The sequence below is a fragment of the Polypterus senegalus genome, chromosome 8 (assembly GCF_016835505.1).
Source record: "Polypterus senegalus isolate Bchr_013 chromosome 8, ASM1683550v1, whole genome shotgun sequence".
In the NCBI taxonomy this organism is placed as follows: Eukaryota; Metazoa; Chordata; class Cladistia; order Polypteriformes; family Polypteridae; genus Polypterus; species Polypterus senegalus.
Genome location: NC_053161.1, coordinates 76,824,648 through 76,842,417, shown reverse-complemented (window position 1 = coordinate 76,842,417; position 17,770 = coordinate 76,824,648).

Sequence of the window (17,770 nt, the reverse complement as noted above, 5' to 3'; positions counted from 1 at the left end):
CATATTAAATAAAACTCCTCAATGATATATGATATGCTTCCCGCGCCCAGCTTCGCACACTTTAAAGCTCTAACAGCCCGTATTGATTTTCATTGTTTGTTTCTCTCTGTCTCTCTCACTCTCTCTGAGAAATACAGGCAGATACTTATCCATCATGCAATACCATCAGGGAGGCGTATGATTGGCTCCATTATCTCCTCCTGACGGAGGGGATGTGAGCAGAGGTGCTGTTTGCACAGTGGCTGTTTGCTTAGAAGATACGGACGCGCCTGTAAAAAAATGCTGAAAGGCTACCTTCACATTGATCCCTTCATTGCCCGCTTTATCGCGGTGCTTGCATACTTAAAAGCACAACAGTCCTATTGATTTTTGATTGTTTACTTTACTCTCTCTCTCTGACAATCTCCGCTCTTGAGGCGCACCTTGAAGAGGAAGATATGTTTGCATACTTTTAGTTGTGAGAAAGAACTGCCATCTCTGTCTTGTCATGGAACACAGTTTAAACTTTTGACTAAAGGGTGTTATTTCATGTCTAGAAGGCTCTAATAATGTTAAAAAATGTATTTAGAAGGTCGTAAACAGGTTTTCAATGCTCTAACTGCGAAAATATTAGATTTATAAATAATGGAAATTCATTTATCTGTCTGGAGCAGATCAACTGCTATAAACGAGGGTTTACTGTATAACTGTGCGGAGAGTATTTATAAACAGTGTGGGAGAGTTTCTAAGAGCTTAAAATATACTGTATAAAAATAACCATACAAACATATGGTTTCTACTTCGCGGATTTTCACCTATCGCGGGGGGTTCTGGAACGCAACCCCCACGATCGAGGAGGGATTACTGTATAGATATACATCTACATATATATATATTGTCACACACGTGCGCATGGGAGGCAGCTAAAGGGCTTGAGTGAAGGCAGTTGGAGGCATGCGGGGTGTGGCAGAGTGCACTGACTCTTTTTCTCCCTTGCCTGTAGACCATCCCCGGGGGATTTCACCTGGATCACCTGACATCACTTCCGGGACTGAGCCAATGGAAGTCGGCCACACCAGCTCCAGTCCCTCTGATGTCACCTCCGCTCTGAGCCAATGGTGGAAGACCACGTGCCAGATCCATACGACCTCACTTCCTGTCTCCCCTTTAAAACCTGCCCCTTTTCCTTTGTTTCTTTAGTCTTGTTTTGGACTCGGTTGTGTGCACTTCAGTGCTCTGTATTTTAAAACGACTTTTGCAGCCAGGATACCACAATATACGGGTGGCTGCCCCAACTCTTTATCTGTCAATGTCTCGTTCTTGTGACAGTGGCGTAGCCGGCAGGATGGAGAAGTCCCGGAGGAGAAGGGGACAGGACCTGCAATATACCGAGGTGGGGCGTGCGGGGCGAGTATTCAGGCGGGAGGGTGCCCGTGGTTCGCGTGACCGGTGCGGGCTCCGCTCCCGCACTCATAACTAGCCATCTGGAGTGGCCAGGGAGTGTGCGGGTGGGGCTCACAGAATGGGCTGCCCTGGAGGGAGGCAAAGGGACTCAGTATGCTCTCTTGGGGAGAGTGCCTGCCTCCCTCGAAACCAAAGCCCCATTTACCACCTAGGGGTGCCCCAGACTGGCAGGTGAATAAAATAAAAATGGAGGTTGGACCCTGAGGGCCAACCAACAAACAAGCCTGGTCCTTATGGGCAATGGTAGGGCATTGGCTACGGCCATTTGAAAACACGCCCTACCAAATAATAGAGCAGGTAGCTTGCTATCTGCTCCTGGAAGCGCTTCCCGTGGCTTCACCCAGCGGTTTGGGGCGCGGTTCAAGAACATGTCTGAGCTCATAGAGCTTATGGAGACGCAGAGGCGGCCTCACACTCTAGGGAGCAGAACCGTCCTCATGTCAAACTCAGCGGGTGCGTTCCAAGACCTAGCCCCACCCTGTACAATCCGGAGCCCGTATTGGCGGCGGCGCGCAAACCGCTTGGAGGCAAGGAGGAATGCAGGTGGAGGGTGAGGAGGGTTGGTGTGCTCTGGCTAATCCGTTGGCGGTCCCACATACTGGCGTGGTGATCGTCAGCGGACACAAGACCACAGGTTTGTTCGACTCCGGCAGCAACATTTCAATTGTTGCCCGCCGCTTTGTGCAACCGCAACAGTGGCTAAATTTAAGACCGGTATAACCTGTGTCCACGGAGACATCCGCTGGTACAGGTCCGCCGCTGTGTCATCAGTTACGGAGGGTCAGTTAAGTAAGCTCACCGTAGCGTCCTACCTGATCCTCCACACCCGGTGATACTAGGGCGGACTGGTCTAAAATCAAAGCGGTGAGACACATACCACTCCGGGGTTAATTTGGGCCTCGTTATGGGCGGAGATAACCCGTCTCAAGCTGCCTCCACGCCGTGTAATCAGCCGGCAGAGAGAGAAGCAGTCGCCCTGACTGGCGTGGCAACTCCGGGCGTCGCGGGCTAACACGTCATCCACCAGCGCCGCGGAGCGGGAGGAAACCACGCCCATTGAGGTCGGCGCTGACCCTCTCTCCGTGTTGCGGTTCCAATTTAAAGAAACGCCGGCTTCTTTTAGAAGGGAGCAATGGAATGATGACTCCCTGAAGTTTGTAAAAAATGCAGTGGTCCTTGTCAATGGCCAGCGCACTAATCAGTCGATGCCACAGGGCCCCTACTTTGTGCTAGATAATGACCTCCTTTACCGTGTAGCAATGCATGGCGGGCAGGAGGCGAGGCTGCTGCTAGTGCAGCGTACCTTCCGGCGGCAGGTCTGTGAGCTAGCACACGCCCACCTCCTAGGTGGCCACCTGGGCACCGAAAAAACTCTGGAGCGGATCAAGCTCCGTTTCTACTGGCCAGGAATTAATGAGGAGGTTAGCCGCTTTGCGCTTCCTGCCCGGAGTGTCAACTGCGACAAATTCCTAGGAGGGACCGTGCTCCTCTCATTCCTATTCCACTGATTGGTGTTCCCTTCCACAGAATCGGGGTCGACCTGGTGGGACCCTGGAGCCCTCAGCCCGAGGACACAAGTACATTTTAGTCCTCGTGGATTACGCTACACGATACCCCGAAGCTGTTCCGTTGCGCTCAGCTACCTCTAAAGCCATCGCACGGGAATTACTAGGGGTATTCGCGTGGGGATCCCCAAAGAAGTCTTGACAGACCAGGGGACCCCCTTCACCTCGGAAACGTTCAAGGAGACTGCCAGATTACTGAAAATAAAGCATTTAAAGACCTCGTGTATCATCCTCAAACCGGCGGATTAGTAGAGAGGTTTAATCAAACTCTCAAGCAAATGCTGCGTAAGGTGGTCAGCGAGGATGGAAGGAACTGGGATCAGCTCCTCCCCCTCGTCCTTTTTGCCTATCGGGAAGTCCCACAAGCCTCCACGGGGTTCTCCCCTTTTGAACTACTATACGGGCGACAACCTCGGGGCATATTAGATATTTTGAAAGAAGGCTGGGAAGAAGAGGCTCTTCCCTCCACAAACATACTGGAATATATCGCGCGTTCTGCGATAGATTTGGAAAAATTCGCCTGTCCTTAAAAGTCACATGGAGGAGGCTCAAGCAGCACAGGCCGGTACTACAACGCGCACGCCTCTTGGGAGTTCCGCCCGGAGATCGGGTCATGGTCCTAGTGCCTACCTCCCACTCTAAATTGCTTGCCCACTGGCAGGGCCCCTCTGAAGTTAAGGAGAGGAAGGGACTGGTCGACTATTTGGTGAGTCAACCCAATGCGTCGGCCAAAGGAGCGGGTTTATCATGTGAACCTGCTGAAACCGTGGAAGGACAGGGACCCGATCCCTCCTCCGGCCAGCCCGCTCACTCTTCGCTCACACACACGACCTTAACCGGCACGGACTTAAGTCCCAGACAGCGGCAGGAGCTGGAAACAGTTATCCGGACCGTTGGGAGGTAGTCAGTGAGAACCCGGAAGGACCTCTCTGATTGAGCACAACATCGTGACAGAGCCCGGGGTTGTTGTCCGAGAACGCCCGTATCGTCTTCCCGAGGCAAAAAAGGCTGAAGTGGAGCTTGAGATCAAGCGCATGCTGGAGCTAGGTGTGATTGAGGAAAGTTATAGTCCCTGGTCCAGCCCCATTGTGCTCGTCGGTAAGCCTGGCGGAAGTTGGAGGTTCTGCAATGACTTCCGTCGGCAATCAAGTCTCCCAATTTGATGCTTATCCAATGCCAGCGTGGGCGACCTCCTCGAGAGGCTTGGACAGGCTCAATACCTGACCACACTTGACATGACGAAAGGGTACTGGCAGGTTCCTTTAACGGACTCCGAAGGAAAAACGCGTTTAGTACCCCTAGCGGACACTGGCAGTATCGTGTCCTTCCATTTGGGTTACGGGGCTCCAGCAACCTTTCAGCGTCTGGTGGACAAAGTGCTTCGCCTCATAACTCATACAGTGCTGCCTACCTGGATGGCGTGGTCATCTATTCCAGCACATGGAAGGAACACCTACAGCATGTCCAAGCGGTATTACGGACACTTGGTGAGGCGGGCTCGGATTAATCCCAAGAAATGCTTCTTGGATTAAGCGAGCCAAATATTTAGGCTACCTGGTGGGTGGGTACCGTAAGGCCACAGTGCTCCAAAATTGATGCCATTCTGAAATGGCCCGTCCATGAACCAAGCGGCAGGTCCAAGCCTTTCGGGTTAGCGGGTACTACCGCCGGTTTGTACCCGGTTTTGAGAGCGGCCCTTGACTGATTTAACAAAGAAGAGGGCCCGAACATTGTGGTATGGACTGAAAAACAGGCTGCATTTGGTGACTTAAAGCAGGCCCTTACGTCCACACCTGTTTTGATGGCACCTAACTTTTCTTTGCCTTTCATCCTCCAGGCGGACGCCGGACACAGGCCTGGGCGCCGTGCTGAGCCAAAGCGTCGATGGTGTGGAGCACCCCATCATGTTCCTGAGCGGAAACTGTTGGACCGGGAGACCAGGTATGCTGCGGTGGAGAGGGAGGCTCTGGCGATTAAATGGGCGATTACTCAGCTGAGGTACTACCTGTTGGGCCGGGAATTCACCCTTGTCACGGACCATGCACCCCTACAGTGGATGGCCCTCCACAAGGAGTCGAATCCGCGGGTCACCCGGTGGTTTCTTGACCTACAGCCGTACAAGTTTTCGCTCGTTCATCGTCGGGGCGCTCTCCACGCCAACGCTGATGCTCTTTCTCGGGTTCACGACCTCTCGGTTAGGGTCGCCCGACCCGTCGGGTCTGGGCTAAGGGGGCCTTGTCACACACGTGCGCATGGGAGGCAGCTAAAGGGCTTGAGTGAAGGCAGTTCGGAGGCATGCCGGGGTGTGGCAGAGTGCACTGACTCTTTTCTCCCTTGCCTGTAGACCATCCCCGGGGGATTTCACCTGGATCACCTGACATCACTTCCGGGACTGAGCCAATGGAAGTCGGCCACACCAGCTCCAGTCCCTCTGATGTCACCTCCGCTCTGAGCCAATGGTGGAAGACCACGTGCCAGATCCATACGACCTCACTTCCTGTCTCCCCCTTTAAAACCTGCCCCTTTTCCTTTGTTTCTTTAGTCTTGTTTTGGACTCGGTTGTGTGCACTTCAGTGCTCTGTATTTTGTGAAAAGAAAACGACTTTTGCAGCCAGGATACCACAATATACGGGTGGCTGCCCCAACTCTTTATCTGTCAATGTCTCGTTCTTGTGACAATATATATATATATACACATACACACGCACACACATATACATATACCCTTTGGGGTGCGAGTCGCTGTTGCTGGGGGTGCCAGAATCCATTGAGGAAGAAAGATGAAAAACATTATTTGTACAAAATCTTAATTTATCTATCCATTCCTAAATAATTAAATGGGCAGGCTATTTCGTATCAGTGCAATACACTGCTTGTTAAAACGGATGACAACTGCTCTTACGTGCACTTAGTGCTGTGTGGGTATTATGAACTATCGAATCTGTTCAAGTTCTATTTAAATTTTAAATATAAATAATTTTTATTTAGTCGACAGAAATATGTTTGGTAGGGATGTAAGTTAAATGTAGCCATCATTGCATAAGTTTTTCTTCACCATAGAAATTTAAAGGCTAAATTCAACTTACATTCCTACCAAAGATATTTCTTTCGACTAAATAGAACCTACTTATATCCAAATAGAACTTGAAAAGATATATTTTTTCGAATCTGATCGCGCATTTTAAATTGAGTTGACGCGCATTACATCAAGCCTGCGAGCTATTGAGCTCTCGCCTACCTGCTACAATAAGTCACCCTTGCTTCACTCTTACTTTTTTACCGTTCATTTAATCATGGCTAGTCGGGAAAAAATTAGAAAATGGAAGGAGGATTACACTGAGGATGGCTTTACCAAAACAATTATTGATGGCGAATAAAGTATCCATTATTCATAAAGCTTCAATTGGTGATCTGTTTTTCTGCATTAACCTCATATTTACATATACAAACCAAAGGGGTGCGAGGGTAAAATGAATCGGGAAGTGCTGATATATATATATTGAATATATTGAAATAGTTTTACTGTCAAATAATGCAAAGAGTACGCGGCACGTGTTTCGCCCTAATTCTGGGCTCATCAGGCGTACCCACTCACTGCACCCCCTCTCGGGAATCGGACCTCGGACGTCAGCGCTAGAGGCGAAGCCTCTCGTGTTAGCGCCACGCGCGTGTGGTTCGTTTATTTGACAGTATGTAGATCGAGATATATATATATATATATATATATATATATATATATATATATATATATATATAGTGGAGGACTGCCGGCTTTTCATGCCGGTCCTCACCCCCAGGCCGCTAGGAGGAGCTCTCCCGACAGCAGGATAGTGCCCCGAGGTCCAGCAGGGCCTTATGGACTTTATAGTATTTATACGCAGCCCTGCTGGATACCTTGGGTACCACCAGGAGTCGCTGTGGGGGGGGCTTATGGACTCTGTGATGCCTTATGACCTGGGAGTGCGTCCACGGTCCGCGTGGCGGGAAGGAATGTCGTGCTCGGGTTAAAGTAATGGATTGATGGCCCTGACCCGGAAGGAGTAAGGAACTGTGGACTGCTGGGACAGGAACACCTCCGGGTCCGGGGCTATAAAAGGACGAAGACTCAGTCCAGACGGTGAGCTGTGCTGGGAGGGAGAGGAACAAAGTGTCTGGAAGTGTGGAAGGTGCTTGGTGCACATCGGTGCTAAAAAATAAAAAGTCTTGGACTTTTACCTGGTGTTTGGAGTCATCCCTGGGGGTTCAAGGGAGCACTAGCACCCCTGACTGCCACAATATATATATATATATATATATATATATATATAAGATAACTCCTGTAGTCACAATAAATGCCTTTACTGAATAGACAAACTGGGGTGAACAAGTTCCTTTCTACTGCAGCCACAGCCGCGACACACATAAAAAACACCAATAATAACTCATAAACTTGCAGTATTATTTATGAAAATTGCAACATTTTACTCACCAAAAATTTGGATTATTTGTAAGCAAAATCCATCCTCCTCTCTTTCCTCAAAAACAGTTCAATTACTCTGTCGTACGGATTATCCGTGCGCTTCAGTTCCATCAAAACGTCCCTTTCTATCGCATTCGAAGCTAATGCTGAAAGGCGAATCCGCCCTATGGTATTTCTGGCATAAGTTTGAATTCGCTTTAGGGCTGAAAATGTCCGCTCGACAGAAGCAGTGTACACAGGAATGCTCACCGCCAAATATACCAATGTGAACAGCTGCCCCATGCTCTCATTCAGATTTTTCTGATGAAGGAATTCAAGGAGATCAGTGGGAGATTTTCCTACAAAATCATCCATGGCATACATTACAGTCAGTTCTGTTTTTAGCCGAGACAGATCAAAAAGCGCTCCATGGCTCCTGTGTTAAACTGGAGAAGGCTGCATGCGTGAAATTTTTCATGTATTCCCGAAACTTCTGGGGCTTGAGTAGCTTGACAAACATCAGGTTTTCGTCGTCTTGAAATCTGGTCTGTGTCTGGCAAATAATATTGTCCAGTATCCTGCCATGTAGTTGCCCGTAGTGAGCGCGACGATCTTTCGCTTGGAGCATTTACGGTGCGTTCAGTGGCCTTCTAGAGTTCCTCATATCAGCTTCTATCCAATCAATGGGTCTGAATACGGTGATGTAGCCGTACGCCTGCTAGAGGGCCCTACTGACACCAACTCAAAATCTGATTGGTTGAAGCAACAGGTTAATCAACATTTATTCTGTATTAGAGTGCCTGCACACCGAATTGTGAAAGCCTCTCTGCCTGGCAACAAATGATGGCTGAAATGTGATTGGTTAAATGCTTTAATACGAAACTCCGCCTCCCACAGCTATCGAGCTACAGTCTATTATAGTATATGGGCAAAAATACGTTCGAGTTATGACCATTACTCGTAGAAGTTCGAAATGAAACCTGCCCAACATTTGTAAGTAAACTGTAAGGAATGAGTCTGCCAAATTTCAGCCTTCTACCTACACGGGAAGTTGGAGAATTAGTGATGAGTGAGTGAGTCAGTCAGTGAGGGCTTTGCCTTTTATTAGTATAGATTTATGCATATTAAGATGGTTTTTATAACCATAAATTAGTTTTTGAGGTGCGGGTTGATTCAGATGGAACAGTACTGAAGGTGTGTACTAGGTGTGAGATGCACGGTCCGCCAATGGATCAGATAATACGTAAATTTAATGAACATTACAACCCGAAAATAAACAAAACTGTAGAGAGGCCCATGATTAAATGAACAGTAAAAAAGTAAGAGCAAAGTGATGGTGACTTATTGAGGCAGGTAGCTGAGACCACAATAGCTCGGGGCTTGATGTAGTGAGCGTTAAGTCGATTTAAAATGTGCGCTCAGATTCGAAAAAATATATCTTTTCAAGTTCTATTTGGATATAAGTAGGTTCTATTAAGTCAACAGAAATATCTTTGGTAGGAATGTAAGTTGAATTTAGTATTTACATTTCTATGGTGAAGAAAAATTTATGCAATGATGACTAAATTCAACTTACATTCCTACCAAAGATATTTCTGTCGACTAAATAAAAATTACTTATATTTAAAATTTAAATAGAACTTTAAGAGATACGATAGTTCATAATGCCCACGCAGCACTACGTGTACGTAAGAGCGGAAGTAATCCGTTTTAACAAGCAGCATATTGCACTGATACGAAATAGCCTGCCCATTTAATTATTTAGGAATGGATAGATAAATTAAGATTTTGTACAAATAATGTTTTCATTTTTCTTCCTCGATGGATTCTGGCACCCCCAGCAACAGGTTCTCGCACCCCAAAGGAGATATATATATATATGTATATGTGTGTATTTGTATGTGTGAATATATGTAGATATATATATATATATGTATATATGTGGATATATGTGTATATATATTGTATATATATGTTGATATATATGTATATATGTATATGTGGATGTATGTGTGTGTGTATATATATGTATATGTGTATATGTATATACAGTATATGTTTATATGTGTGCGTGTGTGTATATATACTGTATATATATGACAGCAACACTCATAACAGTGACAAAACCAAATTACATTGACAATCATGTTACGTTATTTTTAAAATGTTTTCTTTTCTTTTTCATTACTTCTTTAACACACTGCTTCTCCGCTGCGAAGCGCGGGTGTTTTGCTAGTAATGATATATTATTTACCCCATACAACTCCAGACACCTCACTCCCATATAAAGAGACCTGAGCTTTGAGAATTTTGTGATGGACTCCGCTCTGTCGGTGGGGGGGATGGGATAGCAGGCTGCTTGCTGATTGACACATTTGCAAAAAAAAAAGCTAATGGAGAGGTACGAATGAATTTAAGGTGGCCCAGGATTGAGTTTTTTCATAGGCTTCAGAAAGTCTAGTGTTAATGAGAAAAGTAAAGGAGGACTAAGCATATGACAAAGCAGACAGCTCATGGATGGAACATTACTCCCTACAAATACAGCAGGCAGATTGTAATGTGTCTTAGAGAGCATTTAAATGCTGTGCAGACTTGTGAGTTCCAACATACCAATGTCCATCACTGGGAGCTCTAAGCCTTATTAGTTCACTCAGGGAGAAGAAATACGCCAAGCCGGACATGTATACAATCTGAAGAAAAGTTTGTTGCAAAGGCCCACTAACAGGAGAGGGTGACTAAAATCATGGGACAGGCAAAGAAGACATTTATGGGGTGAGAATTTTTTCCTAGAACATTGAAGGGAGGATCTGTGAACAAGCCTTTCCAAGTCTAGGTCAAAGAGGCCTGGAGCGACTTGGTCAAGGTGGTAGCTATGGATTGGCTTTCTGCTTTTCTCTTCCTTTGGGACTTTTTCCACTATATTCGAGACTTCAAAAATACTTGACACTTTCCTGAGTGATACCAAAAGAAAAGGGAAAGGGTCAGAACACCTGGTAATAATGATTTCCATAATTTGAATAAAGGAAATAAACTTGCAGGTGTTTTTGTGCTACGAACAGCTGAATCAGCCATTCTTATAATCATGAGTTATGCTACAGTAATGTAGGGCCACCACAACTGCAGGTGTGCAACTGTTAATTGAATTCCTTATTTAATTGTAACGTTCACTATAGCTCTCTGTCTACTGTATCAGGATTAATAATAATGCAGCTTTTACTTCTTGTTGAAATTTACAAAGATGCTTGCTGTTACCAGGACTTTTTCCTGCATATGAGTCTTAATTTTCCTCATGTTTTTATTTCATTGTAATTCAATTGTTTGTCCAAAATTTTAAGAATCTTCCTTTAGTACAGAATTACACACATTTGAAGTATTCTACCCGAGAGAGTTCAGTTTACTGCATACTTAGTGGAAATTACCATGCACTTGAGATTTTACAACAGCACAATACTGATGGTCATTATATATTTTAAACAGATTTCTGTCCTAAGGTAATATTATAATAATTTGTAAGCAATAATTTTATTTTTATGCATGTGTGGTATGAACAAAGTGGCAGCAAGGCCAACCAACATGTCTACTATGGCACGCTACAAAAGTGTATATGTGATATTTTCATTTAGAAGCCAAATTCCACAAGTAGGGGAGAGCATGTCACCACCTGTTATTTTTACCAGCAAAGATGGACTGAAGCAGTTGTTAATTTGAAGTAGCTATCCAGTTCATTTCAATGAATGCAAAACTTTGTAACCAATAATAGGTCTTTGTAGAAAACTGAGTCCCTCCAATTACCATATGTACACCAATCCCCCTTTTTTACACAGAGCTTTGTAAGGTTTAACCACTAGTGTTTTATAGAATTACAAAGTTTACCTTCATACAGCAGGAATAACCATGTAACATTATTCTTGTGAGATCCTTTACATCCTTGAGTTGACTCTGTATCACTTAGAAAGCCATAGAGTATCGATAGTCACTGACTGTCATTGGCTTTCCAACAAATGCTGATACCTGGAATTGTAAGACTTTCTCTGTAAAAGAACTTGCTCATTATCCCGCGTTGTCATATAATTTATTAAGGTCTATTATGGGAGGGCACTGAAGGGGTTTTCACAAGTCATGTATTAATTCTCATTATATGATGGACCACTAAGTTTTTGGTAAAGTGGCTATATTTTGTGTTGTGTGGAGCTGCAGAGCATGGCATAGAAATGTTAGAAAAGTACATAACTTTAATTGGAAATGTAGCAGGTGTTGGTTACTAGACTTCTGTAAATTTCAAATATTTTATTTTGAGAAATTTAACAGCCCAATAATAGAACTGCAAATTAGGTATTGCTACATCACCTTTTGTTTTGGGTCCAAGTAGAGCAACCTTTTTAATGCCTAGCCATTTTAAGTTCCAGAACAGTGATAATTTTATGTCATTTTATATTTAAGACAGTGTCAAATGGCTTCTCATGCTCTTCTATGCAGAGATTATCAAGCTACACTAAAGTACAGTACATTATCAAGTACACTAAAAAAATGCCTTCTTCAAAGTGTGAGCCATGTAAGGACTTACAGTATAATCTGCTAAGCTATTTTTGGTGCTCCATAATTGTATTTCCTGCTCCATTGTTGATCAGTATTATTGTCATATAAACTTCCTCTTTATAAATTTGTTGAGTCAAAATCTTAGTTGCCTTTTTTCATATTTATAACAGTGAAGTGACATAAAGACACAATGTTCTGTTTCTTCTGTAATCTAAAGATTATCTCCTGATTACAAAGCTAACCTTTCCTATGGTGTGTCTTATTTAGCAATCTAGCCTATTCTTGATTGTTTCTGGAAGTCTTGGTAATCATTTCTGATGCCTTTCTAGACAGTAGTTTATTTTTATGTAAAACCTATGAGGTGATATGCCCTTCTTAAATTTCTTTCATTGTTTCCAAGTGTGTTCCTGCAAAAACCCCTGAGGAAGAACTGGTCTCAACTTGTGAATTTTATAAAATCTTCAACAACTAGGACAATGGGTTAAGTTGCCAGATATATGTTTGTATTAAGGGGCATAATGATTTGAGTTTCAAAGATAACAATATCTTTGTGATTGTAAGACTTGATAAAGGGTAGTAAGTTATTATTGATGTGATGTTATTTGTGATGTAATGACGAGAACAAGGAAAATTCCAGTATATTTACATACAAGATTCATCATGGATATCACTATAGTTTTAGATGTTACAGCTGCAGTTGCCAAGGATCTATCTCAGTCTTGATTTATTACAAAATTAAAGTCTCCAGCCATTATCAGTATTTAAGTGCTCAAACTGGGAATTAGTGCAAATAAACATGAATTATCTGTTATCAACATTTGGTGTATTTATAATATCCAATAGTGCAAATAAACATGAATTCTCTGTCACCAACATCTGGTGTATTTATAATACCCAGAATTATTATTTTTTTGTATAGATTTCCCAACACCATAATATGTTGCACATCAGAAAATGGCTCTACACAAATAGCTACAAAATAATTTGTTTTGTGAATTGAAATTTCCACATCTCTGGTTATCATAGAATGAATTAAACCAGTCTCTTTACAGCCAAAACTGGTTCTTTCAACCAAAATTTCAGCTTTTAAGAATATGATATATGAGAGGGCTTTTTTTCTTAAGGTTATGATTGAGACCTTCAACATTCCATCCTACAAAGTTGAATAATTGATTGGTGTACTATTTGTGCCGTCTGGGAAACATTTTTGATATTATATGCTTACATTAATAATAATTGTTTTATCACTTATTTCACATCTTGACTGACAGGTCTTACAATCAGTAAATAATCCAGTAAATTATGCAAAGTACAGTCGGGGAAAGAAAGAACAAAAAAAAAAAGATACACGCTTTCTCTTCTCTTTCCACATCCCTTTAAAAAAATCATGCTATGTTTCCTTAAATGGGTCTAATATCTGATACCAAAGTGTCCTAGTCTTCTAACATGTCAACAGACATGTGTTTTTATATGCAGGTATGATCTTTGCCATTAATTTCTGAAAAGATTGTGGAAAATTATCCATGTGAAAATCAACTGCAATCCAACATGTAAAATACACTCATTTTGGCATGATTATTTTGAATCATAATTGTGTCTTAAAGTAGATGTAATGATACAGAACAAAATCTATGGAATGTGATATAGTGTATGTCATTTCTGTAAATGGGTTACCCTCATTGCATCTACTGTTCACTCGATGAGCTTTAACGGATGCAGTATCATAATGTTTGGAAGAATTTTGTCATAGATTTTGTATAAATCTGTGCCTGTAGCCATAGCTAATTTAGTGTATGCTTCACAGCCTCTCTTAAAAACATCAAACTGAGTGAAAGAATGCTTTATCTGTTTAGTTTCACAATTGTTTCTTGTGTGTTTCTTGATTAATTTCCTTTAAAAAATTTAGAAGAGCATTCATTTCCATTCTGTGTGCACATTTACATTTATGCACACACAATAGTCTACAGTGTAAATCTAATTATTGAATTCATGACAGATTATTTGACTATATTTGAACTAAATTATTATGTTATTAATTCAATTTTCATTGATCACCTCAAGAGGTATAATAACAAACTCCACTTTACATGAATAAACATTTACATTTACTCTGTTTTAATGATCTGTTTACTTGTAATTGTCGATTTGTACTTAGGCAAATCTCATTGCATGGACATTAAACACTTTAAATTCAGGAGTACAGAAGTTTAACATGAATTTCATTGTACAAATGTGATATTTTCTAAGGTTTTATATGTAATAAACAATTTAATCACAAAAATAAAATGTTATTCACTTATGCATTTTATTCAGTAAAGAAGTGCCAGGCTATTACTTTATATCAATAAAGAGCAAAATAAGCAGTCCTTAAATTTTATTTTGGGCATTTGGAAACATGAAAAACAAGATATGACTACTGCCTAACACAACTCTACATTATATCAGAAACAACAGCTTTACAAATTTCTTTAGTTTTAAGTTAAATAGCATGCTTTTTCTAATTGAGAAGTCAGTTTAAAGTAAGTAAATAATAGAATTAAAAATTCTATATACATTATAGAATGGAAGCTCAGAGGTTTGCACTGCTGCATCATAGTTCTGTGCAGCTGGATTTAAATCCCTGCCTAATAACCAACTCTTTGGAGTAAGAAATTTCATTAAGCAAAGCACAATATCTATTTTGTTTTTTTTTCTCCCATAGGTGATCAGGGGGTTATTTTTCATAAGTGGATTACTCGTTTAGCTGGATGTAATTGTTGATGATTTGGCCTGATCCTGGATCTGTCGGTTTTTCGAAACTCTTGCCGGATGTGTTGTCATAGCAGCACATCCAAATCCACAAACCTGCTCTGAGCAGGTTTGTTCTATGTAAACAAGGATTAGCTCACACACTTAATCAGTTTCCATGCATGGAATTAATTCAGTCATGGCTTCACCGTTCATGAATAAGCAAACAATTGACATCGGTGTGCAATTTATAAGAAGAGAATTTCATATAGAGAGGGTTTTGCGTGATCAGCAAGATCCTTTATTGCTCCCGGAGGAAATTCTTTTAGAAAGACACCACTTTATTAGCACCTAATATTTGAAGTTGAACTAGGCGAAGTCGGGCTTTCACAACCACACAGACAGTATGCATTGCTTTGAGGTTTTTTGCAAGCGCCACTTTTTTATATACTGTCGGCGATGTGGAAAATCTGTCTAAAAGTGCAGTTTGCCAGGCAATTCGTAAAGTCTGTTTGGCTCTGAAATATTTCCTTCGGGTTTTCATAGTGTTTCCTGGACACCTGCGTGTGCAGACAATAAAAGAGGCATTTCATGCCATTGCAGGTAGGTAATACACAGGCAAAAACACCCACAGTTCCATAAAGAATCTCACAATCGGCATAATATTCTAATTACCCAGGATTTCCAAATGTGATTGGGGCACATGGGACTGATCAGAGTGGAGTTTGATGAAACATTATTTGAAAAATGTACCTCTTCTCCTGATGAATAATCAGACACAGTGTCTACATCAAATATTTGACCTTCCTCAATATCTTGTTGGTCAGACACAGGTTCTAGGGATATGATATTCCCTGCAACTGACCCAACCAAAAAAAAAAAAAGAGGGCTATATGGAACATACCTATGGCACACATTGAGGACAAATATATGCAATGACCATCCTTTACCTGAAATGAAGTGACCACTGCATGCTGCCACTGGTTCTGAGGAGGAGCTTCTCCCTGTAATGCCCTCAGAAACAGGGCGATGGGCATTTTGCTAGAGAGCCAACTCTTCTGCAGGGGTTAGGTCTGGACGGTGTGGACCCCCACCTGTTTTTTCCTTGTCTGCCTTCTTATTAGCTTTAAAATTACTGTTTTTTATACATGATTCTTTAAATAGTTATATACCAATATTTACCAGTTTGAAGTATATTCTTATACTTCACTTTAACCTGTTCCCATGTTCTCCTTGTGCTCACATTTGATTTGGAATTATGACATTAAATAATAATTAATCTGACTCATAGGAAATGAAACGCTGCATTCAGTAAGTACAATGCACACTACTTAGCATTCAAATTGTCGGCCATTTTTTGCCAGCTGTCTTTTCTGGTTTGGGCTGCTTTTGCAGTGTTACCCCTTGTGCATATTAAATCTTGAAATTCTTCATATCCTTCGAATAAAAAAGGTCCTGCTCCGCTTGTGTGAAAAGATGCGCCCGTTCTTTCATCATTTTGTTGCAGCCTATCAAAGACTTGCTGATCATGTTTTCTAGACTCAATATATATGGGCTTTTCAATTAGTGCGGGCGCGTGCATTTATCTCGGATGGTTAGATCCAGCTAGACTAATCTACCACACGGCTGCGTTTGAAAAACCAACTTATCCTGGATGAGTTTCACTGGCATTATCAGATCCAAGATGAGGCATCTGATCTCGGATGATTTAAGTGACGTACGGAAAATACAATAACAACAACAACATTTATTTATTAGCACATTTTCATACAAAAAGTAGCTCAAAGTGCTTTACATACTGAAGAAAGGAAAAGTAAAAGACAAAATAAGAAATTAAAATAAGACAACATTAGTTAACATAGAAAAGGAGTAAGGACCAATGGCCAGGGTGGACAGAAAAAACAGAAAAAAACTCCAGACAGCTGGAGAAAAAAAAAAAATCTGCAGGGGTTCCAGGCCACGGGACTGCTCAGTCACCTCTGGGCATTCTACCTAACATAAATGAAATAGTCCTCTCTGTAGTTAGGGCTCTCACGGAGTCACTTGATGTTGATGGTCATACAGAGTTCTGGCTTTTAATCGTTCCATCATTGTTGGAACATCACGGTACTTTGAGTAGATGCACCACCACCAAAAGGATACCGGAAAAGGAAACAGAAGAGAGAGTAGGGGTTAGTACAGATTTTAGAGCCACCATGAATAGTTATTATAATGAGTTGGAGATACAGAGTATCAGGATCTTGATTACAGTGAAATTATGAGAAAGCCATGTTAAAATAATGTGTTTTCAGCAGTTTTTTAAAGTGCTCCACCGTATCAGCCCGGTGAATTCCTATTGGCAGGCTATTCCACATTTTAGGTGCATAACAGCAGAAGGCCGTCTCACCACTTTTAAGTTTTGTTCTTGGAATTCTAAGGAGATACTCATTTGAGGAGTACCAGTACCCCTCTGGTTCCCCTTCCACTTCCTAAAATCAAGCCATCCATTCATCCTTTATTGAATACAGCTTATAAAGTTCAGGATGTTCGGGCAGAGACATAAAGGCAAGACTAATAGTTGACTCTGATTTGAACCAGTATGCATGAGTGTGGGTGGGTGTATAGGTATGCTCTGTTGTAGACTAGTGCCCCATCTATAGTTTGTTCTTGCTTTCTATTCTATGCTGCCATGACATGGTCTAGATTCCCACAAAAAATCCTGGACTAGATAGAGCAGGTTTAGTAAATGGCTGAAAAGATTTAGATCAAAATTTTCCACCAGAATACAGACCAATGTTATTTTGTTATCTGAAAATTTGTAGTCTCGTATCTTCACTTAGTTATTAAGAAAAAATCATTTCGGCATAGTCATAACCCATTTAATATTTGCAAATCCTTTTTTATAATAGAACGATAATGAATGTAATGCAGGAACTAATTCTGAATGAGCTGTTCCTTTATTACAGGTCACCTTTATGCATTCCCACTATTCTAATCACACACTGCCATTTTAAAGTTTCCAGTTAATCTCACCTGAACATCTTTGTCATGTTAGAAAAATTCAGACCACTCAAAGAAAACC